Raw genomic sequence first — 26,834 nt, 5'->3', positions numbered from 1 at the left:
TGTGCTGTTTGTCTATTCATTTAACAAATAACTGTTGCCAGGGCAAAAGTGGATGAGAGAAAAGAAGTGAGAAAGCAGCTGGGCAACCATCTTATGGGATTTGCATCCTATGGAGAATACTGTTAATCAAAAACAAAAGAAAAATATGATATCCTATCCTCACCTACCTCAAGTTTGTGGCTGAGACACTGTAATGAAAAACTTAGTGAAAATCTAAAACATTTATTGGGTACACATTTGACAAGATTCAAGAGCCTTTGAGGGGAGTTGAAACCCCTCTCAGGGCTTCATTGTTTTTCAGTGAATTATTTTCTCCTTATCTGTGGTGAAGAGTAGATGGTCTTGGCTGAGCATAATTAGAGAGAGAAATAATCGTGTCTAAGGGCAGTAAGTGGAAGCTGTGGCGAGCAAAGACTGTTGGTGGGTGTGGTCATGCTTCCTAATACAGAGGACTAAACCTCTGAACTGCGAGCCAGCTCAATTAAATGTTTCACTTTAGAAGAGTTGCCGTGGTCATGGTATCCCTTCCCAGCAATGAAGACCCTAACTTAGACACTGGGGTTATAAACCTGTTTTAGGGGGACTAGGATAAGAGCAGCCCAGTGTGTGACTATCTGACTTCTAGAGTTTTCTCAGTTCTCAAAGTGCCACGTCTCCTATAGCAATCCATCCACCCTACAGAAGGCAAGGAGTGTCTTAGAGTCTTATGTAGCAATGAATGCCATGGGAAAAGGGAAAAACAGGAAGACAAGGAGGTTGGTATTGAAATACGAGTTTAGTAGAACCTCTGTAGAAGGGGACATTGGAGGAAAAGAGCCTTAAAGCAAGAAAGGCAGTCACAATTTCATAGAAGATGGCTCCATAAAGGAGACTTACCAAGTTAAAAGTCCTGATGTAGGAGCATGCCACCATGTTGGAAGGATAACGAGTTGGCGTGGCTGAAGTCAGAAAGCAAAGGAGGGCAGTATGATGAAACTGCAATGGAAATGACCTCCCAGCGTTACCACATCCTCAAGAAGTGATCAGTATCCTGATGGGAAAGGACTGTTCTAGGAGCACAGGAATAAGAAAAATGTTACTGCGTACCGTCCCATTAGGAGTACAGGTAATACAGAATTAAAGCAATAATAAGAGCCATCCTTTAGGGCAGCAGTTCTCAACCTTTGGGTCATGACCCCCCCAAGGGATCCCATATCAGATGTTTCCATTATGACTCATAATGTACATTACAGTCCTGAAGTAGTGACAAAATAATTTCATGACTGGGTGGTCACAACAACATGGGGAGCTGTATCAAGGGATCACAGCATTGAAGATGAAGAAACACTGCTTCAGAAACCAACCAGGGACAGATCCAGAGGAGTCATTTGAAGTATTAGATGCCAGTGAATAAGGTAGCCTGCAGCTCTTGTGTCAAAACGAAGTGTTTCAGATGGGCTCACAGTTTCAATGCCAGTATCTTGTCACTAGTAGGATCTGGCTAGTACCTGAGGTTATAGTGAACTATCTCTCCTCCAGTTCTAGTGAAAGGGTCTTGACTTCATTTTCATATTTTTAACCTACTTTTCTTTTAGTCTTAATAGCAAACATTGGTAGCATCTGTAGTACTTTTCTTGTAATAGTAAAATTTAATGATTCAAGTGAAAAACGTACACTTTTAGCATTTGTTACATGGTTTCACTGAAAACATCAGTATATGAGAACTAAGTTTTGATAGAAAAAAACCTAACTTTTGTAGTTTATGAAGTTCTCCATAACATTCTGGTATTATCAGAGAACAGTAAGAGCCAGAGTCAGGGACTAAACTATGGCAGAGTGTGCGATTATCCTGAGCTTTTCACTTCAAAAGCTATTCCAGATTGCCTTTCAATTAAAATTGCCTCCTTAAACTCCACTTCCTCTAAGTGCTACTTTATATTTATATTTATATTTATATTTATATTTATATGTATATTTATATTTATATTTAAATTTAATTTATATTTATATTTATATTTATTTTATTTTTTTATGTTCTTTTTTTAATATTCTTTTTTAATATATTTTCTTTATTTATATTTCAAATGTTTTCCCCTTTCCAGGTCTCCCCTTCGAAGCCGCCCATCCAATCCCCCCTCCCCTTGCCTCTATGAGGGTGCTCCCCCACCCACCCACACACTCCCACCTTCCTGCCCTGGCATTCCCTTACACTGGGGCATCGAACACCCTCAGGACCAAGGGCCGCTCCTCCCACTGATGTCCGATAAGGCCATCCTCTGCCACATATGCGGCCAGAACTATGGATCCCTCCATGTGTACTCTTTGGTTGGTGGTCCTGTCCCCGAGAGCCCCTGGGGGTCTGGCCTGTTGACACTGTTGCTCTCCCCACGGGGCTGCAAACCCTCTCAGCTCTTTTAGTCCCTTCTCCAACTCCTCCATCTGGGATCCTGTGCTCAGTCCAATGGTTGGCTGTGAGCATCCACCTCAGTATTTGTCAGGCTCTAGGAGCCTCTCAGCATCCACAATAGCGTCTGGGTTTGGTGTCTGTATATGGGATGGATCCTCAGGTGGGGCAGTCTCTGGATGGCCTTTCCTTCAGTCTCTGTTCCAGTCATATTTAAAACAGCCAAAAGTGGGTGATACTTTTAACTACACACTCAGTGTCCACAGCGTTTCAACTTGCTCTTTACTGACCAGTCCTTGTTTCCCAAATCCATCTGCTTTGTTTTTTCATTAAAAAAAAAAAAACTCAGTTACCACTATAAATGTGACTAAAAATTCAAAAAAAAAAAATTCTACATCCTGAATGTTATGCTTTCTTAAACATTTCTCTGACATATTAATTAATCTGTTGCCTTTAAATGCAGCTTCCTTCAAGGTTTCTGGGCATAGATGAACTGTAAACTATTTCAGTACATAAGTACAAATGGTCTCTTGACCCTGGGTTTTATTATTTTTTTTTTAGCCTATGATATTAGAAATCTGGTTCTCTAGTGTTAGATGTGATTATCTTTACATTTATTACATTTAATTTCATTTAATGTTTGAATCTTTGCACTAATGTTTTTCCACCAAAGGTTGAGAAATTTATAATTATTAGTTTCAAACTTTCTTTCTTTCTTTCTATTAAACATATATTTCCACTGGTTCTATTTCTCAAATGCACCTCTTTCTAGATAACTTTTATGGCTCTGTCTCTAACTCACAATGGTCTATTTTATTTTATTTTTTTTTTATTTAAAAATTTTAGACAATGTAGTAGCATAAGTAAAAGCATTTTATGTAGCTTAAAAACCACTTTGGGTAATAGGGAATAACGTGAAACCTGTAAAACAAGAGTTCACTACCAGGCAGTTCTGAGAACACCTGGACCTCAAAGACAAGATCTGATGAGTTAGTTAATGGACCAGCTCGAGGCAGTCCACCAGGTAGCTCAGTTAGCAGTCAGGCCCCAAACAGACCTTGATATGCCAAGGAACTAACCCCAAGGTGGCCCTGATGTGTTGGCGAACTGGCCCCAAGTTGTGTGCCCTGATAGCACAAAGCTACCAGGCAATGAAATGATATGAAAATTGAAACTTTAGAAATGGTCTCTAGGATCTCAGGATGTCTAAGAAGACACAGCTTTTCTAGCTTTTGTGATAATACTTAAGATTCTGTGTGTAGCCCTGGCTTCGGTGGCCTTTATACTTCAGACTCTGTAGCTGAGTCTAGATACACCCTCCAGTCAGCACAAGCCTCTTCTGATGCTCTCAAGGACCTGCTAGAATCTCCATCAGTGTCATCCTCCAGGCCTGTCGTAGCAGAAGGAGTCCATGGAAGGCCTGGGCTGAATCTGCAAGCTCCCAAAGTATCCCTACTACAGAGATTCTCCAGTGGAATCTCACGGCAGCGTACTTTGCCTGATCAACTGTTCCCTGCTTGGTGACCTGTCGGTTTAATTCTTACATTACTATGCTATTAGACAGAACGTTTGTGTGAATAAACCCAGCATATTTGAATGGCAGATTTTGTTTGGACATCCTAACTGCCCAGATGCCTCACAGTCACAGGCCACTTACTCCAGGCTGGAAACTTTGTAGTCCTGTCTAGCCAAGAACTATTTATGGAGATCAGGTTGGCTTCAGACTCAAAGATCCCTTTGCCTCTGAGTGCTGAGTGCAGGGATTAAATTATGTGTCACTGCGACTGCTTAGTCATGCTAATTTTATCTGTGTTAGAATGAGGATAAAGCTCTGACACATGAGGACGGATTACTAGATTTCCACAGGGTACCCTATTCCAACATGGTGACAGATACCACTTGAGAGACAAAGAGACTCATTCAATAAAGGAAATCTCCACTGGCTATCATTAATCTAGTTTCTTTCCACTTTCTAATCATGGCATTAATTAATTTTGTGTGTGGCTATGGATACCTGACAGAAGCAATTTCATTTGGAAAGATTAATTTCTACTTGTATTGTCAGAAGACTCAGGCCATGGTGGCTTAGCCCCATAGAATAAGGGGCTGTTCATCTCATGGTGGAGAAGAAGCTGACAAAGTCAATTCCGGAAGAGACAGAGCTAAGTTGTATTCTCAAAGGACATTCTCCTAGAGAAGTGGCCTGCTCCCTCCACCTAGGTCTAGTTTTTCCTTTCCTGACAATGCTATCAACTTATGAATTAGTCGCGGGGCCAAGTTCATGAGATTAGATTGCTCATGATTTCTCTCAGTCTGGAATGCTCTCCCAGACTGACTCAGAGGCAGGTTTTACTCATCTCCTAAGAGTCTCTCTCTCCAGGTCAGACTAATCTTCACATCTTGCTCTTTTAAATCTGACTATACCCAGTATATATAAAAGATGAAGTGACCAGGAACGATTAGGATACGGTTTATGTGAGACCTACAGCGTTCAGTTGTTGGTATTGTGTGAATATTTTCTCCAAATGTATTGTTTTCTTTTGTATTTTATAAGAAGTATAACCCTTTCCAAAGGGTGTGATAAACAAAGATGGGGTGGGGATGGAGATGTTTAAACTACAATGGCTACGTGTTTTATTTAATTATAGAGAAGGTGAATATGCTGTATGGAATTAAATGAAGTAAATATACTTAAAAACATTAAAAAATGAAATGGCAAAGCCTTAGCATTCATTGCTGTTATTCGGCATGGCAGAGCCACTGCATCCCCTGCTCTAAAGCATTAGCTTACCTTGGAGTTTCCAACTAGGAACTCAACAAACGTTCCTGAGTATATTGTTTCCTTATGATATTTAGCAGAAGAACCATGAGTCCATATACATCTTAAGCATTCATTCTTCAAACTAGCATCTTTCTGGTCTTGAAACAGCAAATAAAACATTCAGGTCTGGTTATGTAGCACAAAACTAGACTAGTAATATTGCCTTTCAAGTATTTTTAACATTCTCTAACAGACATTTTAAACACTTTTGTTCTGTTACACTGTATCCGAGTTCTGCTGCAGGAGGAAGTTGGGTTTTGAGGGAATGCTGAGCTCAGGGGGCTAAGCAGTATGAGTGAGGTGGTGTGGAGCATTATAGAAGTCTGCTCAGACAGACCGACTGACAGACAGACCAAGGCTCAGACGGTCAGAAGGCTCAGACAGATTAAAGATTCAGACCAGACAGCCTCACAGACCAGCAATTTTGAATTTTGTTTCAATGTGACAAAGGCCTTGAGCTAGGAAAGGACACCTCCATCACTGGAGCTCCCTGTGGAGATTGTTGGGTTCAGAAAATGAAAGCTAGATCACAGCAGAGCCATCTGCATGAGAGGCCATTGGTATGGAGTCTAAGAGTGCTGCTGTGAGAAGAGGAGAGACAGAGTTTAGTCCTTTGGAGACTGAAAGAACTTATTCTAGGGATGCTGTGAGTGTAAGAAAAAGCAGGAAGTGAGGAATACTTCTTGATCTGCTCTGGCTTGTACATGGTCACCTCCCGCTTAAGGGAGACCATAGAAGGCAGAATAACAAAACCCATCCTCCTCCCTAAGAGAAAGTGTTGTGGGATAAGCTCTCTTTCGTGGTAGACATGTCCAACAAGACATTCTTAATTTCTAAAAACTGTGCAGCTCAGGAATGCTGTTTGTAGACTCTACTGGTGACTGGAACATGGCCCTAGAATGAAGGAACAAACAATACTCAAAACAGACTTCCAGACTAGTGTGTGTCTCAGCAGTGGAATACTTGCCAAGTATCTGTGAAGTTTAATTTTCACCCCAACACTCCCAACATAAAAACATTTTTTTAATTTTTAAAAGTTTAATTATAAATATAATTAAAATGATATATGATTATGTAATTAAGAGTAGAGGTGGCTGGACATGGACCACGCTTGAGTGTTTAAGGGTAACTGATAGGAGGAGACTGAGTTTTCTGGATATATATTCAAGTCAGTATCACAGGGAACAGAGAGACCCAACTGACCTAGTTGGGATTGAAGCTGAAGATCTGATCTAGGAAAGGAAGACCCTAGTTAATTGATCTGGTCACACTGAAATTAGAAAAAGAAAATTTGACACGAATTTAGTAAATATTGAACTACGGTTTACATACAAGCAACATATGGACTGAGCAGGTTGTATTTATATATTTAGGAACACACATATTTATACACACAGACACACAGACACACATACATATACATATGTTCATTTCTGTAATGCCAGTTAAAGGAAAAGAAGCTATGGATTTGAAAGAAATCAAGGTAGAGGGATCCATGAGAGGGTTTGGAAGAAGGAAGGAAGGAAATGACATCATTATAATAGCAGAAAAAAAATTAAAGATATTTTTAAAAGAATCCAGCTAGGTTCAGTGTTTGAGGAGCACCATCATTGTAGACTCAGGTGGGAGTGTGGCCTGAAGAAATGGAGACTCGGGCATGGTCTCAAAACGTTCTGCTGTGCTTCTCTCAGAAAAATGGGGCAAGGGCTGGTAAACAGGCCAGCCACCTGCAACAGGGAAAAGTAGGTCATCTTCCCTTCTCGCTGCAACTGTTGGCACCTCACCTCCCTGCCCCCCAATGCCTTCTTGTTCTCTCACCCACAAAACACGATGATTAAAATGCTTGGGAATGATGTTCCTACTGCAACTCAATCACACCAGCTCTAAAGTGTTGCATTCAAAACAGCTTTCCTCTGGAGAACAACAGCAGGAAATGAGAACGACGAGGAGAGAGTGTGTAGTTACAAATACTACCTACCGATTTCTCTTTATATGAAGGACACGGCGTGGCCATCATTCTTCCCCTGACCTCATTTGAAATGTTCTAGAAAGTAGCAGCCCAAAGAGCATGTTGAAAATTTCCAGTAATGTGCAATGACCTCCCCTCCAGTGAAGTGAGCTGTGAAGTGACCTCCCTCCAGTGAAGTGAGCTGTGCACTGACCTCCCCTCCAGTGAAGTGATCTGTGCACTGACCTCCCCTCCAGTGAAGTGAGCTGTGCAGTGACCTCCCCTCCAGTGAAGTGAGCTGTGAAGTGACCTCCCCTCCAGTGAAGTGAGCTGTGCACTGACCTCCCCTCCAGTGAAGTGATCTGTGAAGTGACCTCCCCTCCAGTGAAGTGAGCTGTGAAGTGACCTCCCTCCAGTGAAGTGAGCTGTGCACTGACCTCCCCTCCAGTGAAGTGAGCTGTGAAGTGACCTCCCCTCCAGTGAAGTGAGCTGTGCACTGACCTCCCCTCCAGTGAAGTGATCTGTGCACTGACCTCCCCTCCAGTGAAGTGAGCTGTGCAGTGACCTCCCCTCCAGTGAAGTGAGCTGTGAAGTGACCTCCCCTCCAGTGAAGTGAACTGTGCAATGACCTCCCTCCAGTGAAGTGAGCTGTGCAGTGACCTCCCTCCAGTGAAGTGATCTGTGAAGTGACCTCCCTCCAGTGAAGTGAGCTGTGAAGTGACCTCCCTCCAGTGAAGTGAGCTGTGATGTGACCTCCCTCCAGTGAAGTGAACTGTGCACTGACCTCCCCTCCAGTGAAGTGAGCTGTGAAGTGACCTCCCTCCAGTGAAGTGAACTGTGCACTGACCTCCCCTCCAGTGAAGTGAGCTGTGATGTGACCTCCCCTCCAGTGAAGTGAGCTGTGAAGTGACCTCCCTCCAGTGAAGTGAGCTGTGCAGTGACCTCCCTCCAGTGAAGTGAACTGTGCACTGACCTCCCCTCCAGTAAAGTGAGCTGTGATGTGACCTCCCCTCCAGTGAAGTGAGCTGTGCAGTGACCTCCCTCCAGTGAAGTGAGCTGTGCACTGACCTCCCCTCCAGTGAAGTGAGCTGTGCACTGACCTCCCCTCCAGTGAAGTGAGCTGTGCACTGACCTCCCCTCCAGTGAAGTGAGCTGTGCACTGACCTCCCCTCCAGTGAAGTGAGCTGTGCAGTGACCTCCCCTCCAGTGAAGTGAACTGTGAAGTGACCTCCCTCCAGTGAAGTGAGCTGTGCACTGACCTCCCCTCCAGTGAAGTGAGCTGTGAAGTGACCTCCCCTCCAGTGAAGTGAGCTGTGCACTGACCTCCCCTCCAGTGAAGTGATCTGTGCACTGACCTCCCCTCCAGTGAAGTGAGCTGTGCAGTGACCTCCCCTCCAGTGAAGTGAGCTGTGATGTGACCTCCCTCCAGTGAAGTGAACTGTGCAATGGCCTCCCCTCCAGTGAAGTGAGCTGTGATGTGACCTCCCTCCAGTGAAGTGAGCTGTGCAGTGACCTCCCTTCCAGTGAAGTAATCTGTAAAGTGACCCTCCGTCCAGTGAAGTGAGTTGTGAAGCCATCATGGGTTTAGTCGACACTAGAATTTAGAGGTTAACAAACCACTGAATGCTTGCATGTACCAGATTGGTTTCAGAAATTTTCTTGAAAAAACTAAAATTGTGTATATTTTAATTTTCTCGTTTCCTGGTTTTAAAAACTAGAGTCTTGTTCATGAACATGCTAGCCTCAAGCTTGCTGTGTAGGTAAGGATAACTTCCTGCCTCTAGTTCTCTGGCCTCTGACTAAGCTCTAAATTACAGATTAATAGTAGTTTTAGTGTCTTCTCTGATTTTAGAAAAAACAAATTCTCAGGTAGGACTGGAGCTCAATTCTTAGGTGCTGCTTACTAGAGAAGATGTACAGTTATTAGAACTCTCTTTTGTTATTTTCTTTCGGTAGTTATTTATGGCAGCTTGCCCTCTGACATCTCTGGGCTGGCTCATCTTCCTCATTCTATGTAGATGGCTTTGTTCTTTTCTTTCTGCTTGGCCTATCATGCCAAATCTTATTTTACTCCCAACAACGGTTCCTTAGCGTAAAGTCTTATCTTGGAATGATGCCCGTTCCAAGGATGGAAGAGTTTCCTGAATAATTTCCTAAAATTAGCAAAATGGTTTGTACGCCTTTCTTAATGCTCTAGTCTCCAAAAGAAGAGACAGTTTGGAAGCTGGGGAATCAACCCCTTCCCACATGTTCCAAGTCATGAGTACAAAGAGTATGGTCTGTTCCCAGAAAGCCTGACATTGTGATCATGACATTACTTATCTCAGGTCAAGAACATCACCCTCCTACTGTTAGCTTCCCCATCAGAAGCCCAGGTCATCTATGAGCAATGGGAAAACAAGTCCACCAACAACATCTTACTTGGATCCTAAGTGCTTTTCTTGTGATGCGCTTGCCCTGACCCTGCTATGCCACAGCTCTGGGTACCAAAGCATCTAGGAGAGAATCAGAGCGGAATGAAGAAAAGAACAACTAGACAAAAAGCATCCAAGAGAGCATTTTTTTTTAACTAACAATATTTTTTTATTGCTTTATTTAACTTAAAAATAGAAATGTCATGATATAAGTCTTGTGATTCTGGAATAATATGGTTCTCTAGGAAGTTTATTTTCATATTCAGTACATAAGATTTATTGCGAAATATTTAAACGGTGCCTATGGGCATATAATTCTTTCCTGCCCATTCCTAATTTTCCTGTCCTTGCTGAAGATAGAGAGATACGTATATAAGTCAGGCCATGATGGTTTAAATGTATGAAGGAGGAAAAGGCAACACAAAAGGCAGTTTTTCAGCAAATGATGCTGGAACAACGTAATATCTGTATGTAAACACTAAACAGAATGCAGACAAACTACAAGGCCCTCTGCAGACATAACTGAAAAGAAATCAGTGCATGAAATACAGAACTCAAACCTACAAAACAAGATAATACAGAAGGAAATATAGACGAGCTTACGTTTGGCAGTGCCTTTCTGATACAAGGCAAAGGAGCAATCCATGAGAAAATTAATTGATACACTACAGTACTGTATGTGTCTCCCAAAGTCCTATGTGCTAAAACTTGCTCTAAAGCCATAGCACTATCAGCAAAGAGGAACATTTAGAAGTAGGGCTATTGAGAGGTAGTTGGATGATGAGGCCGTGCCTTTAAAGGAAATTATGATATTCAAGTATTCTCCCTGGTTGTGAGATAAACATGCTTCCCCAACATGCCCTACCTCTCACAAAACAAAGCACAATATGGAAATCCTACCCGTGGCCTGAAAACTATAAACTCTAAGCCGAAACAAATGTTTTCCTATTACATTATCTCAGGTATATATTAGAGACACAAGAGTCTCACTCATATAGACTTTACTAAAATAAAAAAATTGAAGTGAATACTCAGACAAACAAACTTCTCTTGGAATGCAGCACTTGTTGAGGTTGCTCAGACCTGAAGGGAGAAGGGAGGACAGAGACACCATGTAAGCTTGAGACAAAGTGATGGGAGGTACAACAGCAATGGAATAGATGGAGAAACGAACAAGGCCAGGCTGCTCCTCAGGAGACGGCTGAAAGATCTCTATCACTGAAGTTTATATATGAAGGTATTCTACCTCCAGGACAGTGACGAGTCTGTTACAGTCCAGGTACTGAGGAGTAGAAATTCACCCTATGAATCATCCCAGATATTCTGACTCTGTTTGCTTTGAGATAGTACCCTAGTCCATAATCCAGAGCACCACTGATGAGTATCTGGAAAATTTCAAGTCAGAACACGTTATTTTAAGTATTCATGTAGAAGATGTTTTGTCAACAATTTTATGAACTCTGTTTGGCTCTCCTGTATTTAATTTTTAAAATTACTTTAGACACATGGTCCCTGCCTCTGTGACAGGACCAGCAGGTGTGGGCCTACATGAGTGTCAGCAGGTATAATAATGTAAACTTTTTACATTCCTCCTTTAAGGATTGTCCTCCTTGTTAATGTTAATGACTCCATGATAATCAGAGATAGCATGAGTCTAGAAGAAGAAAGTGTGGCTAATGTCTTAGCAAAATAGTAAATGCTGGAACCTTCAGCACAGCCCTTAAGGCTGTGGAAAAGAACTCTGAAAACGCAGGGCCCTGTCAGAATATATAATTTCTCAACTATGCAAAAATTAAGCATCCAATATGAATTATAAGAAGAACTTTACTTAATCTGAAGGAACAAGGGCTGCTGCATTAATGAGCCAGCTTCTCAGAAAAATACAAAGGCAGGCAGATAAGAACACAGGTAGATTCCTGAGTTCAAGGTCAATTTGGGACACCCAAAGAGTCTAGACCCAGGTGTGGTAGAAATGGTAATTTCGGGATGGGGTCCTGCCCAGCTAGCTTATCTTCTGTGCTCAGCAGAGGCAGGCAGATCTCAGAATTCTTTTGCAATGTTAAAAGAAAATGTATGCTTGCTGTTTCCTAAGAATTAAGGAGTTGGTGTCTTGGGATGCTGGTTCATAGGATAATCAAACAGGAACCTGAAGTAACTGACTAGATTGATGTGTAAAATAAAGGCTTATGGTCTGAGAGAGGGGCAGAAAGGGGAGGGGGGAGGGGGGGAAGGGAGGGGGAGAGAGATCTGGAGATCTCCAAAGAAATCAGATCAGAGAGAAAGAAAGCAGAACAGAGAGAAAGCAGGATGGGAAACTGTCTCGAGCAGATCCTAGACCACCAGATTGGATCCAGGATTTGACGTTGAGTTGTTTGTTTACTCCACTCCAAGATACCCCTTCTCTCAGAACCCCTCTCTAAGCAGAGGCTGGCCTTTGGCACCAGACTATTAGTGTCTTCCCACACAGTGGCAAGATCTCTAAAGATAGTAACAAAAGACCTCAGGTATGTCTGAGCTGCTGAGTGTGTAACACGCAGCAAATAACACAAGTTAGTTATCTGATAGTTTTATTTATGAAGTATGTAAATTTAGTTTTGAGTTACAATGAAGGTAAAGGCATACTCATATTTCTAGAAGTAATATAAATTCTGGAGACCTTTCTCGGGAAGTCTGTCTCTTATAGTCCTCCCTGGGCTTGCGTGACTTCAGACATTAGGGATGGTCCTTTGGTTCATTTAGATTCCTAGAAATCTTTCAGTGCACTGCTAGCAAAGATACTGTGAAGTTAAAATGTAGCATACCAGACCTGGTGCTTAGCAATGACATACTGAGTGATGGGTGCTCAAACTATGTATACTGTGTTGCAGTGAACGAATTAGACCAGGGTCATATCCCTCTCAAGACACCCACTTCTGTAGGAAAGTCTGGAGAGGAAACAAACGTTGAAAGGAAGTGAAGAGAGGGATTGAAAGGGTGAGCTGAGAAAATCAGAAAACAACAACAACAATAACAAAACATAACAGTATGTTCTGACCCAAAGTATTAGAACTTTGTGAATGAGCAGCAGGAGAGGGAATACTTCAGTAATTTCACTAACCTTGACATAGTTAAAGAAAACCTTTATTCAAACCATTAATCCCATGCTTCTGTTGGCCAGCAGTGGCTTCAACTGGAATAGACAAAGAACATACCTTTATAAAGCTGTCTCAAGTTATCCTGTTAAAGTACCTGGTGGTGAGCCACCATGCTATCCCCTGACTCAGGACTAATGCAGTCACACCGGAAGAAAACTCACTGTCTGTGGAGTGTATTCTGTGTTGGGAAAATTCTGCAGTATGAAGAGTTCTTAAGAGAGAGCTGCTGTGTAACCCAGGGTGGCCTCAAATTGTGATGGTCCTGCCATAGTCTCTCCTGCATTGAGATCGTAGACAATGACCACTGTGCTTGGATTGACAGTGTCCTTTGCCTTTCTTTGTGGCTATTTCTTTATGAAACTCCCTGATCTTCATTTTACATTGTATCTACATAGTCAGGCTCAAATCTATTAGAAAGCTCTGCCCTGTCTGACAGCTGGCCCTAGAATGGCATTAGATTGTGTGATAGCTTTCATACATTAAAAAAACTTTCACATATTAAAAAAAAACAAAAACAAAAACAAAAAAACGAACTCAAGTCTGGAGGGTCTGACTGTCAGTCCAGGTTCTTAATTAATTTATGATTGCTCTAACATCAATTTCAAAATATACACAAGCACATTACTGTCATCACCACCATTTACTACTTGGACAAATACTAAAAATCAATGCTAGGTGCTACTAACACATTGAACATGATCCATCCAGCCAGAAACAGCCATTGTCAGTGCTCATGAGAATGTGTATATTCTATTTCTAAAACATCCCCCAAATTTGCCCGCTCTTTTTCTACCACTGCCTGATCTTCTTACAAGTCTCTTCCTCCTGCTCTTGCTCCTTTTAATTTTCACATTGAACCTAAACCTGTAAACAGAAGCATTTTCTTTTATAGCAGTTTTCAATTCATAGTAAAATAAAGGGAGGTACAAAGACTTCTATCTGATATATCTGCTATCCCCATACATCTGACATATTCATTAACATCTGGCATTAGTGGTACAGCTGTGATGAACCTTCTGAGGAAAGGACATCTTATAAACTTCATTGACACATCACAGGATCACAGTCTATATTAGTACACATTGTTGGTTTAAATACTATTGGTTTGGACAAATCTGCAATGACGTGTATCCACCACTACAGTACCACACAGCATGGTTTACACTATAAGTTCACTGCCTCTTTTTTTATTCTTCCCCTCTCCTCCAACACCCAGCCAATCACTGATCTCTTTACTGTGACCAGGCTTTTGTCTTCTCTGTGTTGGAAACACATCATATGTAGTCTTGCAGATTGGCTTCTTTTGCTTGTTAGCATAAAGTTGGGTATCTGTGTTGGTGACTTGAGATCTTGTTTCTTTAGATCACCATATTCTTTATATCACAATAATATTCCATTTTGTAAGTGTAACATCCTTGAAATATCCATCCACTAAAAAACTGAAAGATAACTTGTTTTTCCAGGCAGATAAAAGACTGTTAGGTTGGATCAAGAACCATGGAAGGCTTTTATAGGTTAATACACTCTCAGAGAAAAGTCATTCCCGGAGAACATTTTAAACTCTAACCCAAGATAAAAAAAAAAAGTTTGGCATTAGTTAGGGAAGCAGAAACCGGCCTGAGTAGGGCCACAGGCCTCATCCAGCCTGATCAGTGCCAGGGTAGCGGGAGCGCAGGGTTGCCTGACACCCGCCAGCTACCCACGACCCCCGCCGCAGGATTTTGGGACTGCTGGTGAGTGGAACACAGCTTCTGCTCCAATCCAATTGCGCGGACCTGAGACTGCATTAGTTAGGGAAGCAGAAACCGGTCTGAGTAGGGCCACAGGCCTCATCCAGCCGGATCAGTGCCGGGGTAGCAGGAGCGCAGGGTTGCCTGACACCCACCAGCTACCCACGACCCCCGCCGCAGGATTTTGGGACTGCTGGTGAGTGGAACACAGCTTCTGCTCCAGTCCAATCACGCGGGACCTGAGACTGCTCTGGTTGGGGAGAGAGAAATCCAGCCTACATAGGGCCACAACCCTCTTCCGGTCAGAAAAGCACCTGGGCAGCTGGGGCGCAGGGTCGGCTGACACTCACCAGCTACCCACAACACCCACCACAGGATCTTAAGACTTCTGGAGAGTGGAACACAGCTTCTGCTCCAATCCAATTGCACGCGGGACCAGAGACTGCATTAGTTAGGGAAGCAGAAAAACGGCCTGAGTAGGACCACAGGCCTCTTCCGGCTGGACCAGCACCAGGGTACCATCAGCTACCCACGACCCCCGCCGCAGGATTTAGAGACTGCTGGTGAGTGGAACACAGCTTCTGCTCCAATCTTTAAACAGTGACAACGATAACAACTAACCCCAGAGATTACCAGATGGCGAAAGGTAAACGTAATAATCTTACTAACAGAAACCAAGACCACTCACCATCATCAGAACCCAGCACCCCCACTTCGCCCAGTCCAGGGCACCCCAACACACTGGAAAAGTTAGACACGGATTTAAAAGCATATCTCCTGATGATGATAGAGGACTTCAAGAAGGACATTAATAACACACTTAAAGAAATGCAGGAGAACACTGCTAAACAGGCAGAAGACAATAAAGAGGAAGCACAAAAATCCCTTAAAGAATTTCAGGAGAACACTGCTAAAGAGTTACAAATCCTTAAAGAAAAACACGATAACATAATCAAACAGGTAGAAGTCCTTACAGAAAAACAGGAAAACACATCCAAACAGATGATGGAAATGAACAAAACCATAATAGACCTAAAAAGGGAAGTAGACACAATAAAGAAAACCCAAAATGAGGCAACACTGGAGATAGAAACCCTAGGAAAGAAATCTGGAACCATAGATACCAGCATCAGCAACAGAATACAAGAGATGGAAGAGAGAATCTCAGGTGCAGAAGATTCCATAGAGAACATCAGCACAACAATCAAGGAAAATGTAAAATGCAAAAAGATCCTAACTCAAAACATCCAAGAAATACAGGACGCAATGAGAAGACCAAACCTACGGATAATAGGAGTGGATGAGAATGAAGATTTTCAACTCAAAGGACCAGCAAACATCTTCAACAAAATTATAGAAGAAAACTTCCCAAATCTAAAGAAAGAGATGCCCATGAACATACAAGAAGCCTACAGAACTCCAAATAGACTGGACCAGAAAAGAAATACCTCCCGACACATTATAATCAGAGCAACAAATGCTCTAAATAAAGATAGAATACTAAAGGCAGTAAGAGAAAAAGGCCAAGTAACATATAAAGGCAAGCCTATCAGAATTACACCAGATTTTTCACCAGAGACTATAAAAGCCAGAAGATCCTGGACGGATGTTATACAGACACTAAAAGAACACAAATTCCAGCCCAGGCTACTATACCCAGCCAAACTCTCAATTAACATAGATGGAGAAACCAAAGTATTCCACGACAAAACCAAATTCACACATTATCTCTCCACGAATCCAGCCCTTCAAAGGATAATAACAGAAAAAAACCAATACAAGGACAGGAACCACGCCCTAGAAACAACAAGAAGGTAATCCCTCAACAAACCTAAAAGAAGACAGCCACAAGAACAAAATGCCAACTTTAACAACAAAAATAACAGGAAACAACAATTACTTTTCCTTAATATCTCTTAATATCAATGGACTCAACTCCCCGATAAAAAGACATAGACTAACAAACTGGCTACACAAACAAGACCCAACATTTTGCTGCTTACAGGAAACTCATCTCAGAGAAAAGGATAGACACTACCTCAGAATGAAAGGCTGGAAAACAATTTTCCAAGCAAATGGCATGAAGAAACAAGCTGGAGTAGCCTTTCTAATATCTGATAAGATTGACTTCCAACCCAAAGTCATTAAAAAAGACAGGGAGGGACACTTCATACTCATCAAAGGTAAAATCCTCCAAGAGGAACTATCAATCCTGAATATCTATGCTCCAAATACAAAGGCAGCCACATTCATTAAAGAAACTTTAGTAAAGCTCAAAGCACACATTGCACCTCATACAATAATAGTGGGAGACTTCAACACACCACTTTCACCAATGGACAGATCATGGAAACAGAAACTAAACAGGGACACAGTGAAACTAACAGAAGTTATGAATCAAATGGATCTGGCAGATATCTACAGAACATTCTATCCTAAAACAAAAGGATATACCTTCTTCTCAGCACCTCATGGTACCTTCTCCAAAATTGACCACATAATTGGTCACAAAGCAGGCCTCAACAGATATAAAAATATTGAAATTGTCCCATGCATCCTATCAGATCACCATGGACTAAGGCTGATCTTCAATAACAGAATAAATAATAGAAAGCCAACCTTCACGTGGAAACTGAACAACACTCTTCTCAATGATACCTTGGTCAAGGAAGGAATAAAGAAAGAAATTAAGGACTTTTTAGAGTTCAATGAAAATGAAGCCACAACATACCCAAACTTATGGGACGCAATGAAAGCATTTCTAAGAGGAAAACTCATAGCTCTGAGTGCCTCCAAAAGGAAACTAGAGAGAGCACACATTAGCAGCTTGACAACACACCTAAAAGCACTAGAACAAAAGGAAGCAAATTCACCCAAGAGGAGTAGACAGCAGGAAATAATCAAACTCAGGGGTGAAATCAACCAAGTGGAAACAAGAAAAACTATTCAAAGAATCAACCAATCAAGGAGCTGGTTCTTTGAGAAAATCAACAAGATAGATAAACCCTTAGCCAGACTCACTAGAGGGCACAGGGAAAGCATCCTAATTAACAAAATCAGAAATGAAAAAGGAGACATAACAACAGATCCTGAAGACATCCAAAACACCATCAGATCCTTCTACCAAAGGCTATACTCAACAAAAATGGAGAACCTGGATGAAATGGAGAAGTTCCTAGACAGATACCAGGTACCAAAGTTGAATCAAGATCAGGTTAATGATCTAAACAGCCCTATATCCCCCAAAGAAATAGAAGCAGTCATTAATAGTCTCCCAACTAAAAAAAGCCCAGGACCAGATGGGTTTAGTGCAGAGTTCTATCAGACCTTCAAAGAAGATCTAATCCCAGTTCTTCACAAACTATTCCACAAAATAGAAACAGAAGGTACTCTACCCAACTCATTCTATGAAGCCACAATTACTCTGATACCTAAACCACAAAAAGACCCAACAAAGATAGAAAACTTCAGACCAATATCCCTTATGAATATTGATGCAAAAATCCTCAATAAAGTTCTTGCTAACCGAATCCAAGAACACATCAAAACAATCATCCATCCTGACCAAGTAGGTTTCATCCCAGGGATGCAGGGATGGTTCAATATACGGAAATCCATCAACGTAATCCAGTATATAAACAAACTCAAAGACAAAAACCACATGGTCATCTCCTTAGATGCGGAAAAAGCATTTGACAAGATCCAACACCCATTCATGATAAAAGTCTTGGAAAGATCAGGAATTCAAGGCCCATACCTAAACATGATAAAAGCAATCTACAGCAAACCAGTAGCCAACATCAAAGTAAATGGTGAGAAGCTTGAAGCAATCCCTCTAAAATCAGGGACTAGACAAGGCTGTCCACTTTCTCCATACCTATTCAACATTGTACTTGAAGTCCTAGCCAGAGCAATTCGACAACAAAAGGAGATCAAAGGGATACAAATTGGAAAAGATGAAGTCAAAATATCACTTTTTGCAGATGATATGATAGTATATATAAGGGACCCTAAAAATTCCACCAGAGAACTCCTAAGCCTGATAAACAGCTTCGGTGAAGTAGCTGGATATAAAATTAACTCAAACAAATCAATGGCCTTTCTCTACACAAAGAATAAACAGGCTGAGAAAGAAATTAGGGAAACAACACCCTTCTCAATAGTCACAAATAATATAAAATATCTTGGCGTGACTCTAACTAAGGAAGTGAAAGATCTATATAATAAAAACTTCAAGTCTCTGAAGAAAGAAATTATAGAAGATCTCAGAAGATGGAAAGATCTCCCATGCTCATGGATTGGCAGGATCAACATTGTAAAAATGGCTATCTTGCCAAAAGCAATCTACAGATTCAATGCAATCCCCATCAAAATTCCAAATCAATTCTTCAACGAATTAGAAAGTGCAATCTGCAAATTCATCTGGAATAACAAAAAACCTAGGATAGCAAAAACTCTTCTCAAGGATAAAAGAACCTCTGGTGGAATCACCATGCCGGACCTAAAGCTCTACTACAGAGCAATTGTGATAAAAACTGCATGGTACTGGTATAGTGACAGACAAATAGACCAATGGAATAGAATTGAAGACCCAGAAATGAACCCACACACCTATGGTCACTTGATCTTCGACAAGGGAGCTAAAACCATCCAGTGGAAGAAAGACAGCATTTTCAACAAATGGTGCTGGCACAACTGGTTGTTAACATGTAGAAGAATGCGAATCGATCCATTCCTATCTCCTTGTACTAAGGTCAAGTCTAAGTGGATCAAGGAACTTCACATAAAACCAGAGACACTGAAACTTATAGAGGAGAAAGTGGGGAAAAGCCTTGATGATATGGGCACAGGGGAAAAATTCCTGAATAGAACAGTAATGGCTTGTGCTGTAAGATCGAGAATTGACAAGTGGGACCTCATGAAACTACAAAGCTTCTGCAAGGCTAAAGACACCATCAATAAGACAAAAAAACCACCAACAGATTGGGAAAGGATCTTCACCTATCCTAAATCAGATAAGGGACTAATATCCAATATATATAAAGAACTCAAGAAGGTGGACTCCAGAAAGTCAAATATCCCCATTAAAAAATGGGGCTCAGAACTGAACAAAGAATTCTCACCTGAGGAATACCGAATGGCAGAGAAGCACCTGAAAAAATGTTCAACATCCTTAATCATCAGGGAAATGCAAATCAAAACAACCCTGAGATTTCACCTCACACCAGTCAGAATGGCTAAGATCAAAAATTCAGGTGACAGCAGATGCTGGCGAGGATGTGGAGAAAGAGGAACACTCCTCCATTGTTGGTGGGATTGCAAGCTTGTACAACCACTCTGGAAATCAGTCTGGCGGTTCCTCAGAAAATTGGACATAGTACTACCGGAGGATCCAGCAATACCTCTCCTGGGCATATATCCAGAAGATGTCCCAACCGGTAAAAAGGACACATGCTCCACTATGTTCATAGCAGCCCTATTTATAATAGCCAGAAGCTGGAAAGAACCCAGATGTCCCTCAACAGAGGAATGGATACAGAAATTATGGTACATTTACACAATGGAGTACTACTCAGCTATTAAAAAAGAATGAATTTATGAAATTCCTAGCCAAATGGATGGACCTGCAGGGCATCATCTTGAGTGAAGTAACACAATCACAAAAGAACTCACACAATATGTATTCATTGATAAGTGGATATTAGCCCAAAACTTAGGATACCCAAGATATAAGATACAATTTGATAAACGCATGAAACTTAAGAAGAATGAAGACCAAAGTGTGGACACTGTGCACCTTCTTAGAATTGGGAACAAAACACCCAGGGAAGGAGTTACAGAGACAAAGTTCGTAGCTGTGATGAAAGGATGGACCATTTAGAGACTGCTGTGTCCAGGGATCCGTCCCATAATCAGCTTCTAAACGCTGACACCATTGCATACACTAGCAAGATTTTGCTGAAAGGACCCAAATATAGCTGTCTCTTGTGAGATGATGCCGGGGCCTAGCAAACACAGGAGTAGATGTTCACAGTCAGCTATTGGATGTATCACAGGGCTCCCAATGGAGAAGCTAGAGAAAGTACCCAAGGAGCTAAAGGGATCTGCAACCCTATTGTTGGAACAACATAATGTACTAACCAGAACCCTGGAGCTCTTGTCTCTAGCTGCATATGTATCGAAAGATGGCCTAGTCGGCCATCAATGGAAAGAGAGGCCCATTGGACTTGCAAACTTTATATGCCCCAATATAGGGGAATGCCAGGGCCAAAAGAATGGGAATGGGTGGGTAGGGAAGTGGGGGGCGCTATGGGGGCTTTTGGGATAGTATTGGAAATGTAATTGAGGAAAATATGTAATAAAAAAAATCAAAAAAAAAAAAGTTTGCTGTGCAACAAAAGTTCAGTGATTTCTTTAGCCAGGGTGCATCTTTATTTATACTAAAAATAGTTCTTGACATTTATTCTACTAGGGCATAGTTATATCAAGTTATAGCCTCTCCACCTGGTAATGTCTCTATTTTAAAGTTTTGTGACAGCCCAGTTCTCGTTGTTTGGGGCCCAAATGAAGGCAAAGCTGTATATCTGCTGAATATGTACAGGAAAGCCTAGGTCCAGTCTGTATATGTTCTTTGGTTGGTCATGCAGTCTCTGAGAGCCCCAAGGGTCCAGGTTAGTTGCTTCTGTTGGTCTTCCTTTGGAGTTCTTATCCCCTTTGGGGCCCACAATCCTTCCCTCTACTCTTCTATAAGAGTCCCCAAACTCCATCCATTGTTAGGCTGTGGGTGAAGCCTCTCAGAGGATAGCCATGTCTGCAAGCATAGCAAAGTATCATTAATAGTGTCAAAGACTGATGCTTGCCCATGACATGGGTCTCAAGTTAGGCCAATTATTGGTTGGTCATTTCCTCCGTCTCTGCTCCATCCCTCATCCCTGCACTTTTTGTAGACAGGATAAATTTTGGGTTGAAAGTTTTGTGGGTAGGTTGGTGTTCCTATCACTCTCTGGGGTTCCTGCCTGAAACAGGAACCAAAAAGCTCTTTCCTATCCATAAGATATGTTCTTCTAGCTGGGCTGCCTTGTTTGGTCTCAGTGGGAGAGGAAGGGCCTAGCCTTTCAGAGACTTGAAGTACCAGGATGGGGGATACCTAGGGGTGGCACACCTGTTCAGAAGAGAAGGGGAAGGGGATGGGAGGGGGTGGAGAAGTTGTAGGAGGGGTGATAGGGAGGGGCAGTGAACAGGATGTAAAGTTAATAAGAAGTAGTAGTAATAATAATAATATTAATAATGAATTATTTTAAAATAAGTTTTGTGACCTTTGACTCAATAAATCATACAATATATGGAGACATTGCGAACTTCCCTTCCCCACTCACATGGAGCCATCTGAAACCCTATGGAAACCAAGATTAAAATCTGACTGCTGCCGTATCTCCTTTTCATTCTCTGATTCCTTTTCCAGCGCATATTCCAGGTGGTGGAAGTCAGTGCTGAACCTGCTGTTTGTAGCACAGGCATCTTCCCTGTCGTTGCCAGTGATGATTACAGAGGATGCAGATGACTCACACTTGTCAGGGCGATGTTGAGTAACCCTGATATTGAGGTAGATGTCCCCGATGATGGGATGGCTCTCTGAGCTCAGTGTAAAATGGAAGACTTTTATTCTCAGTGGGGCTTCCCTGTCTCTGCCTCTGTCTGGAGAGTGTCTTTGTCTGGAGGGTGTCCCAGAACACAAGTGGCTGGCCTTATCTGAAAAGTTGACCTTGTGCAGAGCTTTCTGCAAGGCTGCATGTATAACTCAGCACACACATACTGCTCTGACTTCCTCACTACACAATTTGGTGCAGTATTATAACCAACCAGCCCTTCCTGCTCACTTGATGCTATAACCAATTAGCCCTTTCCACTCACACTCCTAGAAAGCCCTTATATATTCTATCCCTGAAACAATGAAGTCCACTTGTCTCTCTGCAGTGGTCTCTGGAGGCCATTCTGCCATACCTGTGTCCACTGGAACTCTGCTCTCGGCCTCTCTTCCTTGGTCCTCTCAGACTGGTGGCCAGCAGCCTCTGACTACAAGGGAGAGGGAATCACAGAACAGTTTCTCAGAAATTAGCTGACTGAGCTACTGTTGACATTAGATACTTGCTTCATGACTGACTTTGAACCCCCATCTCTTATTTTCCTAGTAACATTAATTTTTAAAGAAGAAAATGTCGCATTTGATCTCCGTAGAGCTTGGAACACCCCGTGAAAGGAAAAAGGAAGCACCCAGAACGCACTCCCTCAAGGCAAAAGTCCCGTATTAAGGAGAGGTGGGTGGAGGGGGAGGGCTTCATTAAGACTCCTTAAGGAAAAGGTATTACTTCTTTGTTGCGCATGAATGTTTTATAGATTTCTTTTTATTAAAAATATTTAATCTATGACAGTACATGATTTTTGCTCAAAATAGGTACTGAATTACACCTTTGGCTAAAACATGGCATTCTAAACTTCCCAAAGGATTTTTTTTTTAATTTTAATTTTTATTAGGTATTTTCTTCATTTACATTTCCAATGCTATCCAAAAAGACCTCCCCCAACTCCGTCCCCACCCACTCTGATTTCTTGGCACTGGCGTTCCCCTGTACCGAGGCATATAAAGTTTGAACGACCATTGGGCCTCTCTTTCCCATGATGGCTGACTAGGCCATCTTTTGATACATATGCAGCTAGAGACATGAGCTCTGAGGGGTACTGGTTAGTTCATATTGTTGTTCCACCTATAGGGTTGCAGATCCCTTTAGTTTCTTGGGTACTTTCTCTAGCTCCTCCATTGGGGGCCCTGTGATCCATCCAATAGCTGACTGTGAGCATCCACTTCTGTGTTTGCTGGGCCCCCGCATAGTCTCACAAGAGACAGCTGTATCTGGGTCCTTTCAGCAAAATCTTGCTAGTGTGTGCAATGGTGTCAATGTTTGGAGGCTGATTATGGGATGGATCCCCGGGTATGGCAGTCTCTAGATGGTCTATCCTTTCGTCTCAGCTCCAAACTTTGTCTCTGTAACTCCTTCTATGGGTGTTTTGTTCCCAATTCTAAGAAGGGGTAAAGTGTTCACACTTTGATCTTCGTTCTTTTTTCAGTTTCATGTGTTTCACAAATTGTATCTTATATCTTGGGTATTCTAAGTTTCCTGGCTAATATCCACTTATCAGTGAGTACATATCATGTGAGTTCTTTTGTGATTGGGTTAGCTCACTCAGGATGATGCCCTGAGTCCATCCATTTGCCTAGGAATTTCATAAATTCATTCTTTTTAATAGCTGAGTAGTACTCCATTGTGTAAATGTACCACATTTTCTGTATCAATTCCTCTGTTGAGGGGTACTTGGGTTATTTCCAGCTTCTGGCTATTATAAATAAGGCTGCTATGAACATAGTGGAGCATGTGTCCTCCTTACCAGTTGGAACATATTCTGGATATATGCCCAGGAGAGGGATTGCAGGATCCTCTGGTAGTACTATGTCTAATTTTCTGAGGAACCACCAGACTGATTTCCAGAGTGGTTGTACAAGCTTGCAATCCCACCAAAAATGGAGTAGTGTTCCTCTTTCTCCACATCCTCGCCAGCATCTGCTGTCACCTGAAGTTTTGATCTTAGCCATTCTGACTGGTGTGAGGTGGAATCTCAGGGTTGTTTTGATTTGCATTTCCCTGATGATTAAGGATGTTAAACATTTTTTTCAGGTGCTTCTCAGCCATTCGGTATTCCTCCGGTGAGAATTCTATGTTTAGTTCTGAACCCCATTTTTAAAGGGGTTATTTGATTTTCTGGAGTCCACCCTCTTGAGTTCCTTATATATATTGGAATTAGTCCCCTATCTGATTTAGGATTGGTAAAGATCCTTTCCCAGTCCTTTTTGTCTTATTGACAGTGTCTTTTGCCTTACAGAAGCTTTGCAATTTTATGAGGTCCCATTTGTCGATTCTCGATCTTACAGCACAAGCCATTGCTGTTCTATTCAGGAATTTTTCCCCTGTGCACATATCTTAGAGGCGTTTCCCCACTTTGTCCTCTATAACTTTCACTGTCACTGGTTTTAGGTGAAGTTACTTGATCCACTTAGATTTTACCTTAGTACAAGGAGATAGGAATGAATCAATTTGCATTCTTCTACATGTTAACTGCCAGTTGTGCCAGCACCATTTGTTGAAAATGCTGTCTTTTTTCCACTGGATGGTTTTAGCTCCCTTGTCAAAGATCAAGTGACCATAGGTGTGTGGGTTCATTTCTGGGTCTTCAATTCTATTCCATTGGTCTAGTTGTCTGTCGACATACCAGTACTGCTCCACGCTATCATCTCGCCAGCAAGAATGCACAGGGAACACTGGATCCTTCTGCAGCAAAGCTTTATTGCATCTCGATGAGGAAGACCCAGAGCCCCAAAAAGGCGCTGCTTATATACACCTCAGTGCAGCGTGCCCACACCTGATTGGCTGCTCACCCATAACCTTATTTACAAGCCCCAGGGTGGGCTGTGACTTGGTGCAAACACACTCTTGCACATGTGCATATTGCTTGTTTACTGCTTTACTGCTTAGGTGGCCTAGAAGACTGGGGAAGCCAGCGCCTTCTTGTAATGGCGATTGTAAGCGGCTCTCCACACAGTACCATTCAGTTTTTATCACAATTGTTCTGTAGTACAGCTTTAGGTCAGGCATGGTGATTCCACCAGACGTTCTTTTATCCTTGAGAAGAGTTTTTGCTATCCTAGGTGAATTTGCAGATTACCCTTTCTAAATCGTTGAAGAATTGAGTTGGAATTTTGATGGGGATTGTATTGAATCTGTAGATTACTTTTGGCAAGATAGCCATTTTTACTATATTGATCCTGCCAATCCATGAGCATGGGAGATCTTTCCATCTTCTCTGATCTTCTTTAATTTCTTTCTTCAGAGACTTGAAGTTCTTATTATACAGCTCTTTCACTTTCTTAGTTAGAGTCACGCCAAGGTATTTTATATTATTTGTGACTATTGAGAAGGGTGTTGTTTCCCTAATTTCTTTCTCAGCCTGTTTATCCTTTGTGTAGAGAAAGGCCATTGACTTGTTTTGGTTATTTTTATATCCAGCTACTTCACCGAAGCTGTTTATCAGGCTTAGGAGTTCTCTGGTGGAATTTTTAGGGTCACTTATATGTACTATCATATCATCTGCAAAAAGTGATATTTTGACTTCTTCCTTTCCAATTTGTATCCCCTTGATCTCCTTTTGTTGTCCAATTGCTCTGGCTAGGACTTCAAATATTATGTTGAATAGGTAGGGAGAAAGTGGGCAGACTTGTCTAGTCCCTGATTTTAGTGGGATTGCTTTCAGCTTCTCACCATTTACTTTAATGTTGGCTACTGGTTTGCTGTAGATTGCTTTTATCATGTTTAGGTATGGGCCTCACATTCCTGATCTTTCCAAGACTTTTATCATGAATGGGTGTTGGGTTTTGTCAAATGTTTTCTCCTTATCTAGCAAGATGTTCATCTTGTTTTTGTCTTTGAGTTTGTTTATATAGTGGATTACGTTGATGGATTTCCATATATTAAACCATCCTGGCATCCCTGGAATGAAAACTACTTGGTCAGGATGGATGATTGCTTTGCAATGGTGTCAGCGTTTGGAAGCTGATTATGGGATGGATCCCTGGATATGGCAGTCTCTTGATGTGTTCTTAGATTTGGTTTGTGAGCATTTTTTGAGTATTTTTGCATCGATATTCATAAGGGAAATTGGTCTGAAGTTCTCTATCTTTGTTGGGTCTTTCTGTGGTTTAGGTATCAGAGTAATTGTGCCTCCATAGCATGAATTGGGTAGAGTACCTTCTGTTTCTATTTTGTGGAATAGTTTGTGAAGAACTGGGATTCGATCTTCTTTGAAGGTCTGATAGAACTCTGCACTAAACCCATCTGGTCCTGGACTTTTTTGGTTGGGAGGCTATTAATGACAGCTTCTATTTCTTTAGGGGATATAGAACTGCTTAGATTATTAACCTGATCCTGATTTTACTTTGGTACCTGGTATCTGTCTAGAAATTTGTCCATTTCATTCAGGTTTTCCAGTTTTGTAGGGTATAGCCTTTTGTAGAAGGATTTCATGTTGTTTTGGATTTCTTCAGGATCTGTTGTTATGTCTCCCTTTTCATTTCTTTTTTTTTTAAAGATTTATTTATTTATTATATGTAAGTTCACTGTAGCTATCTTCAGATACTGCAGAAGAGGGCACCAGGTCTCGGTTACGGATGGTTGTGAGCCACCATGTGGTTGCTGGGATTTGAACTCTGGACCTTTGGAAGAGCAGTCAGGTGCTCTTACCCACTGAGCCATCTCACCAGCCCTCCCTTTTCATTTCTAATTTTGTTAATTAGGATGCTT

The sequence above is a fragment of the Mus caroli genome, unplaced genomic scaffold (assembly GCF_978045245.1).
Source record: "Mus caroli unplaced genomic scaffold, Mus_caroli_1 scaffold_18, whole genome shotgun sequence".
In the NCBI taxonomy this organism is placed as follows: Eukaryota; Metazoa; Chordata; class Mammalia; order Rodentia; family Muridae; genus Mus; species Mus caroli.
The sequence above is the reverse complement of the archived record's forward strand: the minus strand, read 5'-3'. Positions refer to the sequence as shown.